Below are 12,166 nucleotides of genomic sequence, written 5' to 3'. Positions count from 1 at the left end.
ACTAAAATGTACAAAAGAACATTCTACAGCCTTTTTTATAAATATTATATACAGCTTCCAATACACCACACATTCTCCTAAGTATTTTTTAAAATATTCTATTTACTGCTTTTATTTTATGTGTTTGCATGTACTGCCTGCATGTAGGTAAGTGTACCTGGGTCATGCAATGCCTGTGGAGGACAGAAGAGGTGGTTGGATCCCCTGGAACTGGAGTTACAGACAGTTGTTAGCTGCCATGTGTGTGCCGGGATTCGAACCCAGGTCTTCTGCAAGAACAACCAGTGTTCTTAACCACTGAGCAATCTTTCCAGCCTCCCACTCTACAGTCTTATGGGAGCAACAGACAAACTAGGAACAATGCCAAGCCACAAATACCTGCATGCTCCTGTTCCTACACATGATCGACAGCGCTTCTTTATCAGTTACAGCTTTTGCCTCATTCTAGTCTTCTCGCTGCCTAGATAAGACTAAGACAGTCATAAAAGTGCCTTACCTTCCCCACTGCACCAGCTCCCTTCAACTTCATATCCCTCCCTCAAATCTACCAAAAAAGTTCAAATTCTATCATATTTTATAACACATCTTCTGTTATTGTTTGGATCTTAAATGAAACTCAAAAGTTCAAGTGTTGAAATCTTAATGCCTATTCAGTGGCATTCAGGTTGGGACCTTTGAGAACAAACTGGGACATGAGGGCCCTAACCCAAGAATGGATTTATCCATTTATGAATTCATAATTTGAAGGGATTTTGAGAGGTTACAGAAACTTTAGAGATGGAACTTATTAAGAAATAAGGAAATGGCCTTCCTTTCTTCTCCCTTTTCCATCCCTCTTCCTTTCTGCCTCTGCCCCACCATCGGCTCTCTTCCTTAAGGTTGGGCCCCACCACACATCCAGAAACAATAGGGCAAAGTGATCATGGACTAAATCTCTCAAATCATCAGCCCAAAGAAATCTGTCTTCAGGTCAATTTTCTCAGATATTTTGTCACAGTGATGGAAAGCCAATCAATATAATTTCATATTGGGTCACTTTCAATTCCCTGCAGTCCATTTTCCTTCACTATAGTAAGTAAAAACTTGTTCACACATGTTCCCTGTAGCCACAGACTAAAGGACAGTGGCCTTAACAAGAAACCAAAAAATATTTGACTCCAGATGCTCTGACATATTTGGAAGCACAATCTCTCAGAATTTCAGGAAGAAAAATCAGACCTTCAAAGAAAGAACATGAGTTGGGCCATGCTGGCCACTGCCTTTAATCCCAGCACTGGGGAGGCAGAGGTTGGAAGATTTCTGTAAGATCAAAGTCAGCCTGGTCTACATAGAGAGTTCCAGGACAGCAGGGGCTACAGGGAGATCCTGTCTCAAACAAACAACAAAACAAAGTGGCAAAAAACAATGTGGGGGCTGAGCAGAGAAGCAGGGTCAGAGGTCCGCAGGGGAAGGTCATCTGTCCAAGTGTCAGGTAGCACCTTAGAGCTTGATTAAGGTCTTCATTTGAAAGAAGGTGGAGAATTGTAAGTCTGTATCACCAATATATTATTTAAGGGAAGAAATCTCAGCTACTATATTGACAATGTTCCATACAGAAAAGAGCACAAGAAAAGCATAATGTAATTTGAGAACAAATTATCCTCCCAGTTAATAACTATCATATTGGGTGAATTTGGATATCTTTTTGCAAAGGAATAAGATACACTCTGTATTTGGAAGAAATTAAAATCTGAAGTAGCAGGTAAGGTGGAAAGAAGAAGGCATATATGCACGTTATAAAAACAGTAAGAGCAAAGATGACTTTACTACAACAGTTTAGTAATGATGCATTACCTAAGCGCAGGCATCATAAGTCCCGAGTCCAGCATTCTCATGTTCACTGATTTTTGAAAACTACTATAATAACACCTGACCCGATTTAGTCAACTGTTAAAACTAAGTTGTACATTCTTATTCTCCAGTTTCCTGCATTTGCCTGGCAGTCCTTAACTGCTCAGAAACATTTGTAGCTAACTCAAACTCAGAATAGCTCTCTCTCCGTAGCGCATGTCCTTCCCTAATCTTATCTTACCCTCGACCCTTTACCTACATAGTAAGCACCTGCTCACCAGCCATGCCTGCAACTCAAACCACATTCTGATCTGTCTCTTTCCGTGGCTAGATTAATACCCATGTCACAAGCAAATTCTATCTCAAATAATTTTGGTATTATTTTATTTTCAGTTCTGAGGATATTATCTTGCCTCTCAAATTATTTTTTGTTGTTGACAAATACATTCGGATGTGCTTTCCTGCTGATTTTCATTTTCTTATGTGTTTATCTACTCAATGAGCTTGGAAAATGTTTTATTTATCCATAGTCCTTGCAAGAGCATAATAAAATCCCTAATTATTCTTATTTTGAACTGTTTCTTACATAGGGTGTCATTCTCTAGGTCAGACTGAACTAGAACTCACAACAATCAGCCTGCCTCAGCCTCCCAAGTGTTGGGATTACAGGAATGAACAAGCCACTGCAAAACAGGTTATTCTGAACTTTTAATCTGGATACAAATATGATGACCAACTAACCACACCACAGATACCCCACTCCAGTAGCTCACAGCATCACTAGGAATGTATATTCATAAGACAGCAATTGTAATACTATGTGGCTCACACTCCCAATTATTAACAAGAACTAAAGCCTTGTTTTTGCTAAAATTTTAGTTTAATATATGACCCTTAGACGAACAAATCACTAGAAAATGGGCATAAAGGATATCTGACGCCTGCCTATAGCACACAATATAGGAAAGTGCCTTGAGAAAAGAAGCATTTGTTCTCTCAAGGACTAAGCTGACGGAAATAAGACAGCCATACTAGAGAACTGACTGGAGGGATGGACAGAGGAAGCTATGGAAGAATCTATACAGGAAATACAGAGCTTGACTTGGCAAGTACATATGGAAAGAAAATACTGGGAGAGGTTTCAGAAATGTTGAGTAGACATGGACATCGAGACAGGAGGATGGACAACTGAGCCCTGGGAAGTCACTAGCTAGATGGGGAAAAATCAATCCAGGTTTCAGGATTGAGTAACAAGATGAAAGGAGGTATCAATGACCTAGAGAGGAAACACTAGGAGGTCGGGTGAGGTTAGTTCTATCTGAAAAGAACTAAGATGAGCACATTTATTCTAGCTCCAAGATTCTAAACCAGCCTATTAATCTTTCTGTTAGTCATTTAAACTGGAGATAATATTAACTACTTTTAAATCATTGTAAAATTTATAGTAAAGCTATTAAAGCACTCAATACATAAAAGCCATTGGTATATAAGCATATTGCATATCTTAACTTTTTATTTTCTACAACTACCCTATAAAATAGGGACCTTTATTACCCTATTTTATAGATAGATAAGCAGAAACACTGAGGTACTAACTTGCTGGAGGTCACAGACCTGGAACATGGCAGATCTCAGTTTTAAACCTATACAAGCTAGCTATAGAAAGAGTGCCTTAATCAATAATTTATACTGCTTCCCACTAAATACTTATTACTTGCATAATTAGTATCAGAGTGCTGTGCAGATGACCAATATGTGTATATAAGCACATTTAACTCATTGATTTGTTATAAAAGAATTTACATAGTATATATCACATGTATACATTTTACTGAATCCTAGGAAAAAACTTAAGCATAGTAAGACACACTCATTTGGGTAGGTAAGTGATTGCTTTCTTCTTAGCATAAATGTATATATCATGAAACAGCACAATGACAAATGTGTTGAAAGGGTTTAGACATTTTTAAAATTTTATTTATCATTTTTGTTATATGTGTTCACGTGTATTGCCTGCATGTAGGTAAGTGCACCTGTGTCATGCAGTGCCCACAGAGGATAGAAGAGGCTGTCGGATCCCCTGGGACAGGAGTTAGGGACAGTTGTTAGCTGCCATGTGGGTGCTGGGATTCGAGCCCAGGTCTTCTACAAGAACAACCAGTGTTCTTAACTGCTGAGCCACCTCTCCAGCCCCGGGTTTAGAAATTTTCAAGTCAAGATGCAGAATGTCAGCATCTACACTTGAACTCTAGGCACAGAGATACATGGGCCCAAAAGTTAGAAGGGTGATTGGAGCCACAAGATTCAGCTGTTGTTTCTCATCCTACATATGAGAGATGAACTCATACAGATGGATGGATAAGATCCCTGAGTTACTGGGTGTGGTGAGTTAGGGTTGGGGAAAGCTCGGATAACCCATGGAAATGGAAACGTAATCATTCTCTCCCAGCAAAGGTATAAAAGCTCACTGAACATCTCTGAGGCCTGCTTTACAAAAGTCAGTGGACTTTAGGACTATGTGAAGAACTCTATCTACTGCTGATGTTCAGAGCTTTTTCTGGAAACAAATGGTGAGCATTGGGAGAATAGCTGCAAGTACATTTCTATCCTTAAATCTCAGAAAACAAGTCGCGCTTCATTGTTCGCCATGGAAAACAGCCATTGAGCACTTTTCTTTTTAATAGAGGACCATTCAGATTCTTTCTACTGCTTTTATTTGCTCAACAGAACTTCAGTTTCAGAATTGCTCCCTCTGTCACTATGTACAGAAACTCTGTGTGGGGGACTTGAGAGGGCAAAACAGCACTTTACACACTCAAGAGGAATATTAATAGGTTGGAGGTAATAAAGGGATAATTATAACCAGACTTCTTTCTACTTGCCACTTAATGTGAATTTTTTTTCTTTTCTCTTGCTAATGTCTGTATTTTCTGACATTGGCTGATAAAGCATGAAATGTTTTGAACTGTACTGTCACAGACTGCAGAGCAAGGATGCCGCATGCAGAAGTTTGGAGGACTGAAGGGGACAGCTTTCCTTTGCCTTTTAATTAGTTATCAAAGAAATCAAGGGAGGGAGGAAAAAAATTAGAAATGGCTCTAGCCATCCACTGGCCACATGCACTAAACCCAGAGAAGGTTTGGGGGGAACGTGGCCAGGGCAGAAAGGACATCTCCTATGCATGCTATGGTCATTCACACAGTAAAGGCAGAATAATCACAGCCTGGCATGGAGGCAATGCCAGCAAATTCTCAAGATCTTTGAACAGAGAGAAGAATGGACTGATTTCAGTTTTTTCTCTGTATCCAAAATGAGGTTTATGCAGCAAAAGAAGCTGAGAAAACTGAACACAGAAGAAAGACTATTTAAATCTTGTATGCAACAGGGGGAAAGGACTCAGATATCAGTCCTGGGAGAGATGAATGAGCTTTATGGACTGAGTCACAAGGGAACTCTCAGTGTCCTTGAGTTTCTAATGATGAGTACAGTGTAAATTGTAAAATATTCTTCCTTTAATTTCATAGTATTATGAGTGGAGGATCTGTTCTACATTCCAAAACAAGAGCAAATAAATAACTACGAACAACACCCGAAGACCCCAACATAGGAAAAAGTCAGTCATACTGAGAAGAATGATTACTGAAATTCCATATCACTATTACCTATAGATATCATTCAGAAAAGCATTACATATCTGTGTACTTTATGGTAAATGTCTATGAATTTTTTAAAAGGTTGTTAAGCCAGGCATGATAACACAGCCTTTCATCCCAGCACTTGGGAGGCAGGGACAGGTAGAGTTCTCTGAGTTCAAGACCAGCCTGGTCTATATAACAAGTACCAGTCCAGCTGGGGTACAAGGAGACCCTGTCTCAAAATGACCAAAAATAAATAAATAATAGTTGTTGGACATTGCATGGAAATTTGAATATTTATTTAAATGTTAAAGCTTACATACTTTTAATCATATAAGCATTTTGATTTAGAAAATATTTCTACACAATACTTTAATGAATGAGAATGTATTTGGGGAGTGCTACAAAGGAATTGCCCTTCGTGGGATTTTTATTTCTGTCAGAAGCATGAGCTATAAGCAGTAGCACACATCTCTACAAATGTGTGTGCACTTAGCTCTCACTGTTCACAGCATTACCCTGACCACAGATGGTACCCTACTGAGCCAAAATTGCCCATCTTTCAGAATACATAGATGTAGCTGTTGCTCTTAATAGGATGAAGCTCGGGAAATCCACATATCTCCCTAAAGGCAAAGCTAAAAGCCAGATGACTGCTTGTTCCGGCTTCACACCGAACAGTTCAACAAGAAGTAAATTTAGAAAGCAATTGAACCTAAATCCTAGAGTCCACAGTGTGGTCACTTTATTCTGCAGAGATTTCCATCACTGCTTGAAGTGACCTACCACTCTAAAGGTGAATCACACATTTGAACAAGCAAGGAAGTGAAATAACATTGCGTCCTCTGCTCGCCTTGTAACTATCACTACCACGTGTTAAGTCCACCTGTCCTTCAGGAGATTGATGGCTCACTGGGAACCAGGGTCTGTGGGAACAAGGGGCAAAATGTTCACAAATGCTTCATATGTTTTCATCATTTATGTTTTGTTTTTGTTTAGTAAATTTCAGCAAAAGGTTTTATTCTGTTAAAACAAAATTGAGAAACTATAGAAAGATATTTCATCCTCGTAAGTGTTCAGCACAATGTTATTTCTAATAGTGTTGCCTGCTGACTAGAACACCAGCATTCAGTAATTGCTCGTTAAGTATTTTGAATAGTGTGCTAATGAATGAGTCAATCTAAAGAAGAGCATCCACATCAGGCACTGGTATATGGTGTGTGCTTTAAAGGACACATATTAAAAATATGGTCAGTTATGTAACGCTCATATCCGCTATGATATGCTGCTTGGGGCTCTATGCTATTAGCCACTGTACTGAATGAGCTGACTTTTGCTATGTCATTTTTAAAGTTCTCAGGATACACTTTATTCTGGCATTTGCAATATTCCATAGGGAGTAATGGTGAAATTGAAGAATACGACAAAGCACACCTCCAAGTAAGTTGTGATTAATTTGAGATGTTCTTAATTAAATCTCGTCTTAAAACATGACAACATGATCAATGCCCTATTTTGTGGTGATGGTGGTGGTGGTGGTGGTGGTGGTGGTGGTGGTTTTGCTTTGTTCAGACAGTCACATTGTGGCCTGGAAATAGTGATCCTCTTGTCTCAGCCTCCTAATCACTGAGATATAGAACTGCAACAAACATCCTGTTCACCATGTCTTAAAATTCTTTTGAATTTGCTAAAAAGTTCAAAGATGAGTGTAATACTTGAAAGATTTGAAGAAAAGGCACATCAAAACAAGAACTTGATCATAAAAACAATGTTAAAAAAACTTGCCCTTATTTCTCTTTTAAACTTCAGAAGCATCAAAGGGCAAAGCAGCTCTATTCCAGTGAACATGCTCTGAAATCTTTTGTAAATGCAGCCAAGCAGTCTCATATGTCCCTTGCATAATGCTGGCCAATTTTCTGTCATTTCTTCTTTCATATGGTAGTGCTCTTATGACAAAGGTCTCTGGGTATTTGGCAAAACATCTTCAACTACTTAGTAGGGTATTACCAAGCACCTCACTAAAAATGCAGTTTATTTTCCACATGGTGTCATTTGCAGAGAACACAAAGTAGAGTTTATTTTATTCTTCTCCTTAAAGAAATGACTGTTACCGGGGATCTAGCATACTTGGTAGAATAACTGCCTAACATGAAAGAGGTCCTGGGTTCGATGCCCAGCAGTGCATAAAAGAGGCTTGGTAGCACATACCTGTAATCTTAGCGCTCTCTTGAGGCAGAGAAAGGAAGATCAGAAGTCAAGGTAATTCTCCCCTACATAGCGAGTTCAAAGGTAGTCAGGGATACATGACACTCTATCTCAAAACAAATTACAAACACAACAAATGATAATAAAAAAGAGATGACTAGAGTCTGTAGCATGCTGATACCCTTCATAAAATGTGTTCAGTGGACTAGCCAATTTCTGTACTTCTACACAGAACAAAATAGCAGAACTATTTTAAGAACATAATTATTTTTATATTCCCTGTTCACTTAGCACTTTAGAACATTTCCTCTTCTTGCTTGTTGCTTGTGAGAGAAAGAATAACTTTGTACCACAAACTGTTCAGGGTGTCTAGGTACAAAAAGTAAGACAGGCTACAATTTCTATCCAAACAACTCTCTTCAGGTAACACCAATCAGAGCCTCACTAACACATTTCCCTCTTTCATTCATTTTATAGCATTTCTTAATTTCATATTGGGTCCTTTTTCCAATAATAATAATAACAACAACCAAATCATTGTGGAGATAAGTTTACAAATACTTTGAATGTTGGAATAAATCCTGGAAGTAATTGTCCCTGAAGAATTTGCTCCCAGAGCACATGAACCACATTTACATCAGTGCCCAGAGACTTTGTTTTTCTTGCTGTCATTCATTGAATGGTCCTACTGCACACCTGAGGCATACATTGTGCATGCTTAAAATCCTTTTATGTTTTTCTGACATTCTTCTGAGTCCCAGAGCATACTGTTTTTTCTTTTTCCTAGGTGAAATTGTTTTATTATCCACAGGTGTTTGCTTTCTTTCCTAAACTCAGAACAGCCCATTGCAGGGCTGTCATTGTCCTTTACTCAAGGATCCGATTCCAAATAATTAGTGTTTACGCCATATGTCACTTGAAAATATTTTGCCTTTCCCCTCTCAGTCTTACAGGAGTCTCACTGCCCCACAAATCCACTTTTATTATTTAGGTACACCGGAGAACAAGACAGGCAACCTGTTTCTCTTCATTTGATCCAGATTCTTTCTGAGTTTGTGTTCTCTTCCAAAGAGGTAATGAGAAGTTTACACTTTTGTAAGAATCTGTCAGAATGCTTTCTACAGAATGGAATATCATAACAAACAAACAAACATTCCCTGGAGACTAAAAGCCTCCTACCAGTACAGAAACCCATCTAATTCATCGAGAATAGCATCAAGAACAGCAATAGCATCAAGAATCAGAGTCAATTGCATTTTTGTATTAGCAGATATTGTAGACTCTAAATAAGTATGACATTAAGTTCACTTTCTGGAGAAGTTGCTGCTCTAGGCTTATTCACAGTTACTTATTTTTATATAGTCATGCATAAAACACAGCATTAGAAATGTTCTTCTATGTAATAAAACCTCCCACTGCCCCACAAATAGCACATCTAGTGCCCAAAGTTGATAAAATTTCTAGGATTGCCAATGTTCAGAACATTATATGTATAGAATTTTTTTTTCTTTTTAGGAGTTAAGCAATTAAGAGGATGAATCTTTCAGAATATTTTTTCATACACTATCCAGCAGTGACTATAAGTCAGAAAACATTTCAGGGTCCCCAAACTAAGGTCCTACATTCTGTAATCTAATTTACAAAAAAAAAAAAAGACATTTTTAATCTTGTAGAGAACAGACTTTCAGAAATTTAGAGTATCATTTCAAAAGATTGAAATTGTAAAAGGTCTATAAGAAAAACAAATTTCAATAAAAGATGAAATAAGATTAAAGTATGCAAGATCAAATTTAAGAATGAAAACAAATAGAAATTTCAACTAAAATTTGCGAAGTTTAAGTTTCCTGATACACAAAATACATGAAATACACAAATGGAAATTTCGTAGTATGAGTTTAGAGATAAGGAAATGTAAATTTTAAAGGTTCAAAGTCAAGTTTCTTCATCTCTTTGGCTGCAAGCTTATAACGTCCATCAAAAAAAGCATTGCATATTAAATCATTATACCAGACATCATATGCTTATCAGAGAGCTCACATGTAGCATGTTTCCAGATTACAGTGCATCCACGGCAAAGACACAACCACGCTCCCACACGAAAGAAATTTTGCTCACCAACTTCTAGAGGAGCTTGCTCGCCCAGTCCCAGGATCTTAAGACTGCCTTTGGGGAGACAGCTGAAGGAGACACAGAAAGTAAACACATCATTTCCACAACACAGCAGCTGAGGACTCAGAGAGGAGGTGCATGTCTCAAGCCTTCATTTATCTTTAAGGTTATCCTGACATCTGAACACCATTGACATCCTGAGCATTCCAGTACTTCAGGCCCACGCCTAACATGAGATAAATATAGATTCCTGATATCTGAGCTCATCGAAATGAAAGTTAACGTAAAAAAAAACTCCTTCTTTTTGTTCCTCAGTTGAGGAAAATAATACCCTTAATCCTCTTCCTGCTGAAAACCTCTTATATCCCTTAAGAAATAGTTGCTGTGCTTATGAAACACAGCAGTTCCAATGATCGGTCATTCTAATTGATTGGCTTTGTTTGGTGTTTATCATTGGCTCTGAGCTAGAGGTAGCTTCAGGTTTGCCTTTCTGATCAAGTAGAAAATCAACACAAAAGCAAGGTTGAGTGAGGTTCAGTCAACAAACAGGTTTTTGTTCCAGTCATTACAAATGCCATTAGACTTCACTTTCAAAAACCTGACTAAGTGTTGAGCTTTCCTAGTGTATTTTCTCCTGTATGTTCTTAGTTGAAATTTGGCTCCTGCTTAACTCAGGTAATGAGGGAGAAAGTGCCATGCATTACCAGGTTGCTTTCGCTTAAGCTATTGTTTCTTAAATTTTTTGAATATTTGTATATTTCATTTAGAATGAATCATGCTTACTTCTACTGCTAAGCATATGAATAAAGCTTGAATAAGCCTTGTGATTTAAGTTCTTATACTGACAAAAGCAATAATAGCATGATTTCTATTAATAAATCACTTGCTTAATATAAAATTCATATATTAAGAATTTATCACTTGTGTCAAAACAAACTAAACAGGGAATCTGGGAAAGAGTCATAATGCTCTTGTTTTTTTAGATGTTAAATATTTTCAATTAATATTTCTTTATGGAGAATGCCTTGGTCCACAGTTGAGTCATTGTGCTGAATGAGGCCAGGAAATCATCAAATTGTAACCTGGGTGCAAGGGTTGTGAACAACTAACTTCAATGAGGAAAACTAAGCATTTCTGACCACTGAGGAAAAGAGAAATCCCTACTTGATATTCCTAAATGTATAAGAGAAACAGAAATTAAGAATGAAAATTCCTTTCCAAGAAGCCTGGGCATAGTCTGACCCAAAACCACATACACAGGATTAAATTGTTCACTGTTCACTGGTATCATCTTAGGAGGGGTAGGTCATTTAGAGCAAATGAACCATATAGTAAGGATTTTACATCCAAGGGCTGTCAAGAATAATGGTCCCATGCATCCATGGTGTCATCAGAAATTTTCCTCACTAACTACTCAATAAAGAATACCCATCACAATGTATCTCATCAACCTCAATTCAACCTATTGATTGCTTTTTTAGTATCCAGAAACCTAAAGTTTTGAACTAGTCATTGTAAAGGCCATGCCTGGCCTTTGTTGTATAGTAAGTGGCATAACTTTAAGTCATTCAACTTGAGCTAACCAGTAAGCCACTGATAGCAGTTATTGATGGCTTGTCCTCATATAACATCATGCAGTTTCATATTTCTGTACGGAAGCTTTCATTTGGAGAGAGCATTGAAATTCATCTGAATAACTGTGATGTTACACTGATATTAAAAGTTGAGTAGCATTTGGTTTTGTGCCCAGCCTTCTGGAAGTTCTCTCTGTCAGATCCTTTCTCCTCTACTGACCAGCATTAAGCATGAAAGATATGACCTTAATCATCCTTCAGTATATCACATTAGAGATGTTCACAACATTTTCACTGTTAATATAATGGTTTACAAAGCCCTTTCAGAGAAACTACAGCTCTTAACCTAAAATAAATCCCTTCTTTATATATCCCTGCCCAGTGTGCAAGAGTTCATGGTGAACTGTTTTCGAACCCTTGGTTCAGTAACATAACAGAGAAGGAACAGTTTGTGGCCTTCTAGGGAAAAATTGGCAGACTCCTCTACCCACTTGAAAACAATGCGTAATTGTCTGAAATACTTACGTACTGACCTTGCTAACTTGTGTTTAGGAAGAACGCATTTGAAAAACATCCTACAATAACTATCAGTTCCCTTAGTTTGTACATAGGATCAGAAAGATATTTGGTGGCTAATTTGTAACTAACTCTATTAGCACTCTACTATGAGGATTTTCTGTAGGTTTATTTTTCCAACAGTATTACTCAAAGCCCTTCTTTCTAAAACACATTTTTAAACAGAATTGCAACAACGTTTTCAATTTAAACTTGTTCACAAATTTACCATGAGATGTCCTAAATATCAGCTTAAGG

At 37.7% G+C, this 12,166-nt stretch overlaps 1 protein-coding gene across 1 annotated transcript in view; it reads right to left on the bottom strand.

Annotated features, from left to right (window-relative positions):
- Cd36 (CD36 molecule) overlaps positions 1-10,029 on the bottom strand; it is an 80,190-nt gene extending 70,161 nt beyond the window's left edge. Inside the window, exon 1 of the mRNA XM_008828986.3 lies at positions 9,786-10,029. The gene's annotated coding sequence lies outside the window, so the exon portion shown is untranslated. The remainder of the gene's footprint in view (positions 1-9,785) is intronic.
- Positions 10,030-12,166: the final 2,137 nt, after the last annotated feature.

The sequence above is a fragment of the Nannospalax galili genome, unplaced genomic scaffold, assembly GCF_000622305.1.
Source record: "Nannospalax galili isolate Female #2095 unplaced genomic scaffold, S.galili_v1.0 scaffold973, whole genome shotgun sequence".
NCBI classification, from domain to species: Eukaryota; Metazoa; Chordata; class Mammalia; order Rodentia; family Spalacidae; genus Nannospalax; species Nannospalax galili.
This window is presented reverse-complemented; position numbering and strand designations above follow the sequence as displayed.